This window comes from Anopheles coluzzii, chromosome 2 (genome assembly GCF_943734685.1).
Source record: "Anopheles coluzzii chromosome 2, AcolN3, whole genome shotgun sequence".
Taxonomy (NCBI): Eukaryota; Metazoa; Arthropoda; class Insecta; order Diptera; family Culicidae; genus Anopheles; species Anopheles coluzzii.
The window spans coordinates 81,545,771-81,557,128 of NC_064670.1; the positions used below are offsets into that span (position 1 = coordinate 81,545,771).

The following is an 11,358-nucleotide window of genomic DNA, read 5'->3' on the forward strand; positions in this document are numbered from 1 at the left end:
CGTTCCAAGCTTATTGTGACGTTTTCCTCACCACTATCTTCCTGTATAGCTGTGCTATTTGGCTCCATAATTGATGTACGAAGAGCTTCGCAAGAGTCATCAACTTCAGACTGTTCAACTTTAAAAGCAGCTGCTGTCTTGGCGATGCACTTGGAACAGTCTACCGCATTAGCATCAAATGGATGCAATCCGTATGCCCGAAAACCATTGATAATCGATGGCTTTTTAATTCCTTTTTCAATAGCCTCACATAAAACTGGCCCAAAGTGCAAGATGTTAAGAGCACAACCTTGATTTTTCAATCTCCAAGCTTCTACTGCACGCTTCCATTCGTTTTTAATGGCTTAAATATAGCCACGTCTGCGGGCTGTGTAACATGTGTGGTATTAGGATATAGGCATATCAATATTATGCCCAGTGATTTGCAGAGCCTTCCCCGTCAAACATTGCGAGGGTTGCGAATGATATCATCTGTTCGAAATTTTATGGAATTTAAATAATCTATGATTTTTATTCATGGATTTTTTTGCGGCAGTATTTGTCGAAAAGATCACGATTTAAATTTTTGTGGATTTTTGAAAATAAAATGCAAAAATTTAGCTGCAATTTGCTACAATTTGCACTGTTGTACCTGCTCTTGGGGTGCTATAATTATAACTGCTAAAACTAAGGGTGAAAAAACTACCAAGGCTCGCAAGCTCTTTAATGCGAGGGCTCTGGGGCGGTGAACTTGTATGGCGTGCGAGCCCTCGCGCGCCCTCGCAAATCGCTGTCAATTGCATGGCGGGGCACCTTGGGGTAAATGTAAACACCACCGTGTTTTCGAGCAGGTACTCGAATCTAATTCTAGCTTTGCGGCTAGAATAATCTAGACTGAAAATTGCAGGCTAGTTTTTTGTGTGGTTTTGTATGGAGTGTTTACATGATTTCAGCCTCTAACTGTCAAACTCCATACAAAAAAACTGACTAGAATCGTGAAGGGCCCCAGTATTGAAAAATGCATTCATGGCATGCTGCGATAATTGGTACCCCGATGTTTAGTTGTACCAATTGTGGACTATGGAAATTTACGCCCTTTTTCGATGAAATGTTAGAAAATTTTGAAGTGAAGTGATTAAAACTAATATTTTGTACCATGATGTTGTTTTTTAGAAGAAATACTGGTCTCTAATACTAAATATTTCTTATTACTCAACGGTATTCCCCATAGCAAAATGGTAAGAGATGTCAAACATCTTGGCAACACATTTTAAAAGGGTGATATTTAATAAACGGAAGTGGCCAGCATGGAACTAATGAAGCACAAATGTTTTAAAATGATCATATTTGAAATAAAAAATACTACCGTGGTTTCAAAACGCAAATTGACAGTTTTAGAGCCAAATATTGTTCATTATAGCCATAATTGGTACACTTACCCTAGTATATCATCGTCAACACCTGCGCTCCATGGTATGATGCTAAGTCTATGATAGGTAAACAAATACTAGAATAACCTGGCATTCATAAGCAGATTTTCCTTCTTTTTTTGTTCTTAGTTAAATCTTGGCTGATAAAGAATAATTTTTGAATTAAGCAATACGACCTTTTCGGACAGTTACTCCTGAATAAAAAAATCATGCATTTTTCTGATAATTTGATGTATTGTAAATAGTTCACAGCCATGATACGGATATATATGTACAATTATATTTAAAGCTATCTTAAACCTAACTACAGATCTCCCTCGTTCCATTTGTAAAGATTTGGGAGAATCTTTTCAAACAACTTCTTATTTAACTTAATTAGTAAAATATTTTCTAGATTTTCATCATTCATCTTGGTTCTTTTGTTCGAAAGAATTAAACCTAGAGCACTTAAAGCCCGCTCCACTGAAACTTGGTTTGACGGAACAGCCAGAAGCAAAGTAGCTACTTCAAAAAGCTCGGGGTGTGTAGTTTTTCTGGATAGCCAATGACACCAAACGTCAAACGACGAGTTCTGATGGTTTTCCAAATCCAAAAAAATTAGTTGACGAATAAATCTGTTTCTATCAGATGTTTGTGCATGTGATTCAAAGTACAAAGTAGTGAAAAATATGTCGAAATCGCTCGGACAATTACCCACTGCATCGGAGCAATCACTGCAAAGGAGCTGGTTGGACATTTGCATCTAATGGCCGGATGCGTTCGGAAGTTGCGAGAATAAAACTCTGGAATTGAAAAAAATATATTGAAAAATTTAATTACTTAAATTACCAAAACAGTGATACTTACACGAAGGAGGAATCCTTTTCTTCCGAACTATGCAAACTGGAATTCAAGTAATTGAATCTAGGATCTATTGACATTGCAGCCTTGAAAACAATATTTTCTTTAAAGATTTCAAGTAGTTTTTAAGGGCTTGTGTTAGTGCCTGGGTGAAACGATTCTCTTGAATAGCATTTATCTTAATAACAATTGTCATCCATGTTAAATAAAATTGATTGAGCGGAGTATGTTTAGCTTGCATTTTTTTGGTAGCTATATATACAGGATCAAATGCGGCAATATACCCTTTTTTAAATTGCCATTACTCCGTAAGATCTGAAAATATTATGAACTTTTAGAATATCACTGGATAAAATACTAAATATTTTTTTACTTTCCATACCTAGTTCTGAATGCTGAAGCCCCAATTCTTTAAAAAGTTTTTCATGTTTGTTAAAATAGTTCAGCATTTCAAAAACACCTCCCTATCTTGTTTTAGAGTACGGCGGTGGGAGAGACTATTCATTAAAAACCGATTTGTTCGCAATTTTTCTACAATTGTTTGATACTGAAGTACATTTTTGTATTTCAGCATCAAATGGTCTCATAACATCTGCAACTGAGAGTTGCATAGTATGCACCGCACACCTTACTAATGTAATCTTACTAATGTATCGTAAGACAGAACTCCTTTTCGACAGTTTCCATCCAGTCGACTTGTTCGATAGGAACCACGAAGGTGTCGTCGCCCTCAGGATGATCATATGATTCTTGAAGCTCAGATCGTAACTGATTTACAGTGGCGATCATATTTGCCCCATTATCACAAGGATTTCTAATATTTTTGTCTTGAGATATTTTCCGGTGTGCCTTGTGTTGAGTTCAAACATTCCTATCGAAACATTTTTTTTAAAATATTATTAAGACAAAACCTAGGCAAACTGATTATGGGACCCTTTCCGTTGTAAGCAAGGTGGATTTAAAAATATCAGGTGGTGGACTCTAGTGCATTTTGACAATTCGTCACTTGACATAAGGTCCCCAGGATTCAAATTTTGTTTACATTTATGAAATTTGTTCATATAATTTATCTACCCCATTTTTTCGATTAAAAATTATTTAAAAATATATTTTGGACTTCGCGAATTCTTATTTAACATTAAAACATGGATTAAAGTGTGTTATTTTGTGTTATTCCGTGAATTTATTCTATAATTCATTGTGTTTTCGACATTTTTGATGATGAAAATTAAGAAAGCATTATTTTTTTTCATTATTTTCACAATAATTCCTCATTATCTACGAGCCGCATGGACAATTTACGTGAGATTAGAACTCTTACTCGCATGATTTTAAATTTCGTGCATTAACAAATCATCAAATCTTTTGTAAAAATATTTAATTTTTTCTGTAAAACCAATAAACACAAAAAAATGCACATAATAACAAAGAAATCTGTTCTATTTGCTAAGCTTTGTGTGCGGAAACCAATGGTTAACGGTTCAAAAATGACGTAAAGTCCCTTAACTATGGCGACCCCCCAAAGGCAATAATCCACCACCTGATATTTTTAATCCACCTTGGTTGTAAGTTCGTAGGCTGAAATTTCAGCCTGTCAGCTGTTTGCATTGTATAGCAGTTGACGAGCAGCTATCTAAGTGAGTATAATATACAGGTGGGCTTATCCCAAGGTGTATGAATTTAGAAGGCTGATTTTTATCGCTTCTGCTTCTGAATGAAGATTGTAAGAGTTTTTTGTGTATTCGTCATGCCTTCAGAAAGCTTGTTTGAACAAAAGTTTTCACCCATCCTGTCAAAAAGTGATGTTCAAATTTGGTTTGAAAAACATGCTATGAGACCACCTGGACTACATACACTTTGATTCTAGATTCCACCACGTGATCTCTTTAATGCATCTTGGAGTAAATGTAAACAACACCGCCCGCTGCGCAAATTCGAGCAGTTTCCAGCGCAGAAAATGCACCAAAATCTGCGCTGGCCAGCGCAGATTTGGCCTGGTCTCCCGCGCTGTTCTTCAGCGATTTCTGCGCTGGGTCGAGCAAGTTTAGCGCCATCTGCTGGCGAAATGGACGAACTATTTATGGCGGCGGAGCAAAAAAAAACGGTAAAAAAAATTTAAAAATATTGGCGCCCATTTTTTCGTCCGCTTCTTCTCCCTCCCTCACCCTGCCCTGCCTTACTTGCGCTTCAGCCCGTGCCTTCCGCAGCCAGCTGATTGGCTGTTGCGGTGTATGTGTTGATACTCATATGTGCATTGCGGTTGTGTATTGTTATTGGTGGGTGTTAGCATTTATTAATTTGTGTGTGATCTTGAGACGCTGTGGGAGAACCTGGATTGGGATTTAAAGTGTTATCGGTGTATTGATGGTTTATTTTATTTCGTGCCGCTGCTGATGAGACCATTCGATGCCCCTGGCAGTTGAGGGTAAAGAAGCCTATTTAAAACAAGCGTAGGAGAACGTCTAACACTAATCTAATATTTTTTAATTTGAACATGTTTGATGCTTCAACGACCTTCTATGCATCATGTAGCACAGTGTATAGTGGTTATAATTTTTTTTGTAATTTGCCGAAATCTGTCTCGAGTTTTTGGGTGTCGACACACACACACACACACACACACACACACACACACACACACACACACACACACACACACACACACACACACACACACACACACACACACACACACACACACACACAGCGCGGGGAAAGTGGCCGTTCACTATATCATGCCGCGATCCCCCCTCCCCCGTCCGGCGTTAGGGATGAGGATGCTACAAGAAAGCTGAACCAACCGTTCTACCGATAAGGTAGCCGTAATCGATCATGCGTGGAGGGGGGGGGGGGTCTAGTGGGGGGGGGGGGGGGAGTGCGTGCTTGCGCGACTTCGGGGGTGCGTGCTCGCGAGCGCGCTTTCGTGGGTGCGTGCTGGCGTGCGCGCTTTCATGCTCGCGGGCGCGCGTACATGCGTGTGTGTGTGCGTGCGTGCGTGCTGGCGTGCGCGCGTTCATGCATGTGTGCGCGTACGCGTTTGTGTGCGTGTGTGTGTGTGTGTGTGTGTGTGTGTGTGTGTGTGTGTGTGTGTGTGTGCGAGTTTGCGCGCGCGTGTTTGTGTGTGAGTTTGCGCGTGCGTGTTTGTGTGTGTGCGCGTGCGTTTGGAAACCCCAAAACTATTTGATTCTGATGCGTACATTTTCATCCGCTGCGGCTACAAAATACCACGCATTTTCGATCTCGCTACCTGACAGACAACACAACCATTGGCATTGGCATCTTTGCGATCGGCTCTGCTGTTGGGGGTATTAAAGACACATGATTTAAGCAAACGTGCGTGTGATTTGTTGCACATTTATTTCTAATTCAGCTAGCGGACGCAAGTGGAAGCAACATTTTGAATTGAATCCATACAAAAGAGGATTCTGGATTTGTTTATTACGGTGCGCGTATGGTGCTGCACCTGTCCGTCCAGAATCTGGTGGCTTGTTGGTTTGGAGTAGTTATCATGACGCCAATTGACCGGCAATGCCTTGGAATGGGTTCGGATCGGTAGATTCATGTTTTGATCGAGTGCATTCCGTGCATTTGTCGCGTCACAGCGGAAGACCAGGCAGCACCAAAGTCAAAACAAAAACCTTCCCCGAGTGTGGAATGCTATGCTAAGTTATTTTTATTATTATTATTATTATTATTATTATTATTGGGGTAATAGCCAACGCGATCATGCCGGCCTTTTCAGGACTTGAGTACCACGTAGCCGGATAGTCACCTCTTGCTACGACGGACGGTTCATACGCGATTAGAACCCACGACGGGCATGCAGATGTGCGGAATGATGGCGTTGCCGCGCGACCGCTCCTATCCAGTGTGCAACCTGCATTCTGCCACACTGTCTCCTGCCCGGTGCATACGCAGCAGGAAGGGGGAAGGATGCACCTCCACCATAAAAAAACACCGTCATGAACCAGCGGTGGATCTAACGGTAGGCGGACTAGGCGGTCACCGAAGATCTCTAGTCTTTGATATGCCGTATGTCTACAAGTATTAGCGACAAAGGCCCCCGGAAAGATGATCGTAGGGATCCCATGACCATCTCCCTCCCTCCCCGCTGGCAATTTCAATATACTGTTCAATCTTCCAACAGCTGTGCGCCAGTACCCCCTGCTCCCGGTCATCAGTTACCATTGACAGGGGCCTCAATTCGTCTTTCCGCCTTTCATGAACACCTTCCTTTCTTTGACCGATGGGTCATAACATTCCGGAAGAAAACACATTTGGCGAAAGTGTTGCACACACACGCACGCTCACACCCACGCGCAGATGGCTCAGCATATCTGTGTAAGCTACATCATACGAAAGCAAAAGGTTAAGGTAACAAAGTTATGCTTAATGCTTAACACGTTCAGCACGATGACATGCCCCAGGGACTGCAAGTGAGCTTTCCAATATGCCAATGTTTCACAATCAGCTTGCGTTCTAAATGCCGGCGGATAGAAAAGTTGATGAAAATCAGCGCCGGACTGAACGTATTAGAGTTAATTAGGGTTCAGCGCGTTGCACAGCAAACCCTCCAGCGTTAGCTAGCGATTCCTTAGTCATTTTTACATTGCAGCAATTGAACTTATTGCGCTTTTTTGGTTTGATTTGTGAAAATGCAGCTTCATCGCCGCAATGTGTATAAACGGTTTTTTAAGCGCCACAGCAACTCATGAGCATTGACCACACGCGAGAAAGAGATAGCGCTATGGAGGGAAAAAGCACGGACGACGGCTGACAGCGATTGGCCGTCTGACGCACCAACACATTCAAACCTTCGACAGCGCGCTCAGGCGAGGGGTATGAGGCGACGCCAGGGACGGGTAGCTCGAAACGCTGCTCGACAAATTTGCCGTTGGAGAGAAAAAGAGGGCATGATAAAATTCTCAGAACTCCATGATTTCTTGCGTCGCTTTGCGCAGCGGGCGTGTTTTCGAGCAGGTACTCGAATCTAATTCTAGCTTTGTGGCTAGAATAATCTAGACTGAAAATTGCAGGCTAGTTTTTTGTGTGGTTTTGTATGGAGTGTTTACATGATTTCAGCCTCCAACTGTCATACTCCATACAAAAAACTAAATAGAATCGTGCAGGGCCCCTATATCAGATTAAAGAACCAAATTTTACATGACTTTATCTATTAAAAAAAGAGTTATAACACTTGTTTCAAATAATAAAAAATAAATTAGTAAAATATGTTACCGATGGTATAAATTGCTATGTCCTTCTGGTCCATATCATACAACTGAATATTCACTCCTAAAATATGTCTGCCAAGCCTTGTTACACTGTCTATATAAGATATTTCCGTTCGAATTTTACGTGCGGCAGCTCCTAAATGGCAAACTAGGTTGGGACGATGCAATTGAATTTTAAGTGCCTCGCAAATGGGTTGCAGAAAAATTCCCAAACCTTCCCATTCTACGCACAACATAGGCACGTTATGCACGCATATCATTTTTATCATGCCTTCCAGTAACTTTTGCCGATCTGTAGCAACTGGGAAGTTTAGTTATTTTTCAATGTTTCGCCGGAATCAAAGATTCCTCTTGAAGGAGTCGGCGAGATTTCGCCAACGCTGGATGTACCGTTCTAATATGACGAATGAAATTTCCTAAATCATACTTCACAGCTTTTTGACGATATTTGCAGCCATTGCTGGAATCAATGGTGCAAAGAATAAAACCATTTTCCGAAGGTACGCAATTTTTCAAAAGAATATCACGTAATTTTCGTTTTTGCTGAATGTTCTGGGTACATTTATGTCGGCCATGGTTCTAAATATTGTGGAGATATTTTCAAATTTAATATACACGTTTTTTTGTTACCGCACTTGAAAATTCACCTAGTAGATTATTTTTCACTTATTGACAATATTTTGAAAAATGGATGACGACAACGACATAATTGGCAACAGTCTTACTCGGGATGACACAGACAAGAAATGACTCAAAAGCAATTGCGTTACATGCTTTCGGAAGAATGAAATCAATTCTATGACAACTAGATTACAAGTGAATGTCGAACGAATGTTGCCAAAAAATGTCGTCGAATCAAACGACATTGTTTACATGACTGTAGAATGAATGATTGAACAATGAATGCGAAACTTCAAATAGTGTCAAAGTAGGCAATTTCGTGTCGATGAACGTCACTAACAACACTGCACTCCGCTGCACCGCCGGTGTAACGGTTGCACTATGCTGTACCGCCGCTGTAGTGGTGGCACTACGCTGCACCGCCAATGCAACGGTGGCACCTCGCCGAACAGGTGCAAACGACGACCCAGTTGGTAAGATGGCTGGAGAGGCCGGGAAAGTTGATGGGACAACTGTGATCAGCTTGCTAACCGATACTGTGCCCCGGGCATCGGTTGTATGGTTGGTGTTGATGTGAGGACCACATAGTCCCGTTACTTTTCTCGGAGAATCGTTTGAATGCTTCTGGTGAAATGGCACAGCTGGTCGAAGGGCGGTAGCGCTGCTTGCTACCATGGTGCCGGTAGTCCATGTTGCCGCTGTGGCGACAGTGGTGATAGTTCTTGCCACGGTTGTGGTTGTGGCAATGCCGCTGGTGGTGATTCCGCATACCGCCCCTGGATATGACACATTTGAAATTTTCTCCATACCCGTGTCGGACAGACGATAGACGCCTGTCGGAATAGGGACATCGTCGTCACTAAACTCCTTTCTTACCGGAAACATTTTGTTGAAACAATGCAACAACGCAAAAGTTAAGTAAGGTTTATGCGCATCCATGATTACCGGGGTCAATTGGACACCAGTTCAACACCAGCAATCAATCGACCAGCGGGCATATAAGCTAAAAATAATGATAAATAAATACTTACTTACTTACTTACTTATCCGGCGCTACAAGCGCTTTGCGGTCTTGGCCTGCCTCAGGAGTGTCCGAAACCGCTCACGGTCTCGCGCCTTCGTCTGCCAGTCCGTTATCCCGGCCTTAATGGCGGACGCCTCCACGCCATCTTGCCACCTCAATTTGGGCCTACCACGCCTCCTCTGTCCTTGTGGACGGCCTAAAAAGACTTTACGGGCTGGGTCGTCCGTTTCCATGCGTAAATAAATACTTACCACAACTAAAACACGCTTTAGGCCCGTGTCTGTGCTCCATCGCATGCGATTTTATCGCACGAGCTGTCAAACGCTTTTTCGTATAATATTGCGATTAATTGGATGATTTGAATAATATAACGATTATGAAAAATTAATTTGAGATTGTTCCTACAAAACACCACACATTTAGTTTGACAGATAAAATCGGATGCGGCGTCCGACGAAATAAAAAAAAAACTGCTCGATTTTGTACAGCGGGCGATCTCTAAACATCGTCTGCCCGCCCATCTTACGTTTTTTACCAATGTGTGACGTGATTTAAGTAAGTAGATTAAGTAGATAGGGTAGATTAGGGTAACAATAGAGCAGATGAAGAATAAGGTGATTTAGAGATGTTTCCGGCTATCGCCACGCTACGTGCTGTACTTCCGGGGATGGCGTCATATCGATGACATCACATATATGGCTACCTAACTCACCAATCCAATGTCTGAATTCGATCATCGTCACCTCCTGCATTTTCTTTCTTGAACGCACCCAGTCTATACATAAGACGGGGTGCAGCTTCCCCGCCAGCTCCTTCAGGAAGGTCACGTCATACATATAGACCAGTAACCCAGTAGACCAGACGCATTTACCGTTCCAACCAAACGTCTCATTACGAAACCAAACTGCACTAAAGTGGAAAGGTCCTCGACCTTGGGAGTCGCAATTTCTCTGATCTTGCGGATCATGGACTATACAATTAACGAACGGAGCGTCTCAATCGCCTCATTCAGCATGTTGCAAACGAGTGACATTTTCATAGTCCGTATAACCACAAGAGGCTGTACAGTCATAGACCGTTATAAAGACCAGCCATAAATCTACAACTTCAGAGAATATCGTCAAGCCCTTCGGCACCGGCTGGCGAGCCGCTATCTGACTATGTATTAGTGGCCGAGTGTTGTGCCGTGTACCGTGCGTTGTGCGCTGTGTCCCGTTTGTGATGTGTGTGCGTGGGGCGCCGTATACCCGGAGTGCAGTGCGTTTTCTGGATGAGTCGCATATCCTTCGTGATTCTGGAATCTAGACTGCACCGCGTAGTCTGGATGTGCCTCGTGCCTCGGAATTTTCCATATCGCGGACCCACTCTTCAAACTCGCGTTCCCGCCGGACAAGTACACTTTTTCTCAGGGACTGGTCGACGGATAATCACAATCTCGTGTTCAAGAATAAGGCGACCTTCTGACGCGGCCTCTGCGACGCGTTCGATGACCCTTTCCGACGCGTATCGTGTTCTCCGTGCCGTACCCTGTCAACTCACCCGCCTTACTTCGAACCGCTCCTCATCACTTCGGAAGGGGATGTAGCGGCGCACAATGGTCTCGTGGAAGACGACGCTTTGCTGTGGCCGTTGGGAACATTATCGCGCTCCATCTCCGGATACGCCTCTAGGGTAGTTGGTTCCCCCCTTGGCATACGACGCGCTGACTGTCGATCCATTGCATTCTTCATTTAACCAGGCATGGACACTTTTTAATCGAACGCGCGATTTACTTATTTTGGAAAAGCGAAACGACAACACGATACGTTTAACCAAAGCGGATTAAGTTCTAGCCATAACGATTTTAAGTATTTAAGTGTGCCTGTTGCCTCGAGCAACAGAATTTTCTCAACTTGAAAAGTCCGCGAATAGTAAACGCAAAAAAGTTCGTGTAAATAAAGTGTTAAAAGAAGGGTTAAAAAAATACTCTCTCTTCCGGGACTTTAATACGCGAGAAAAAGGCGTTTCTTCAGCCGTCGTTCCTTTAAATACCCTTTCGCTGGTTCTCGCTCGACGCTACGGTCGATGCCCTTTCCCTTCGGTGTTCTTCGGTTAATCTTCGTGTTAACTGTCGCAAATATGGCTGAGTCACGGCGAAATATTTCGCCTTACGATCGTGGCATCGATGCCATCCTCTCTACGAAGACAGCGCCCTCTATGTTCATCTGCTCAAACTAGCATCACGATGAAC

General features: G+C 42.8%; 1 pseudogene; it reads right to left on the reverse strand.

Moving 5' to 3' along the window:
- Window positions 1-2,251: 2,251 nt before the first annotated feature.
- LOC125908405 (uncharacterized) lies at window positions 2,252-8,873 on the reverse strand (annotated as a pseudogene).
- Window positions 8,874-11,358: the final 2,485 nt, after the last annotated feature.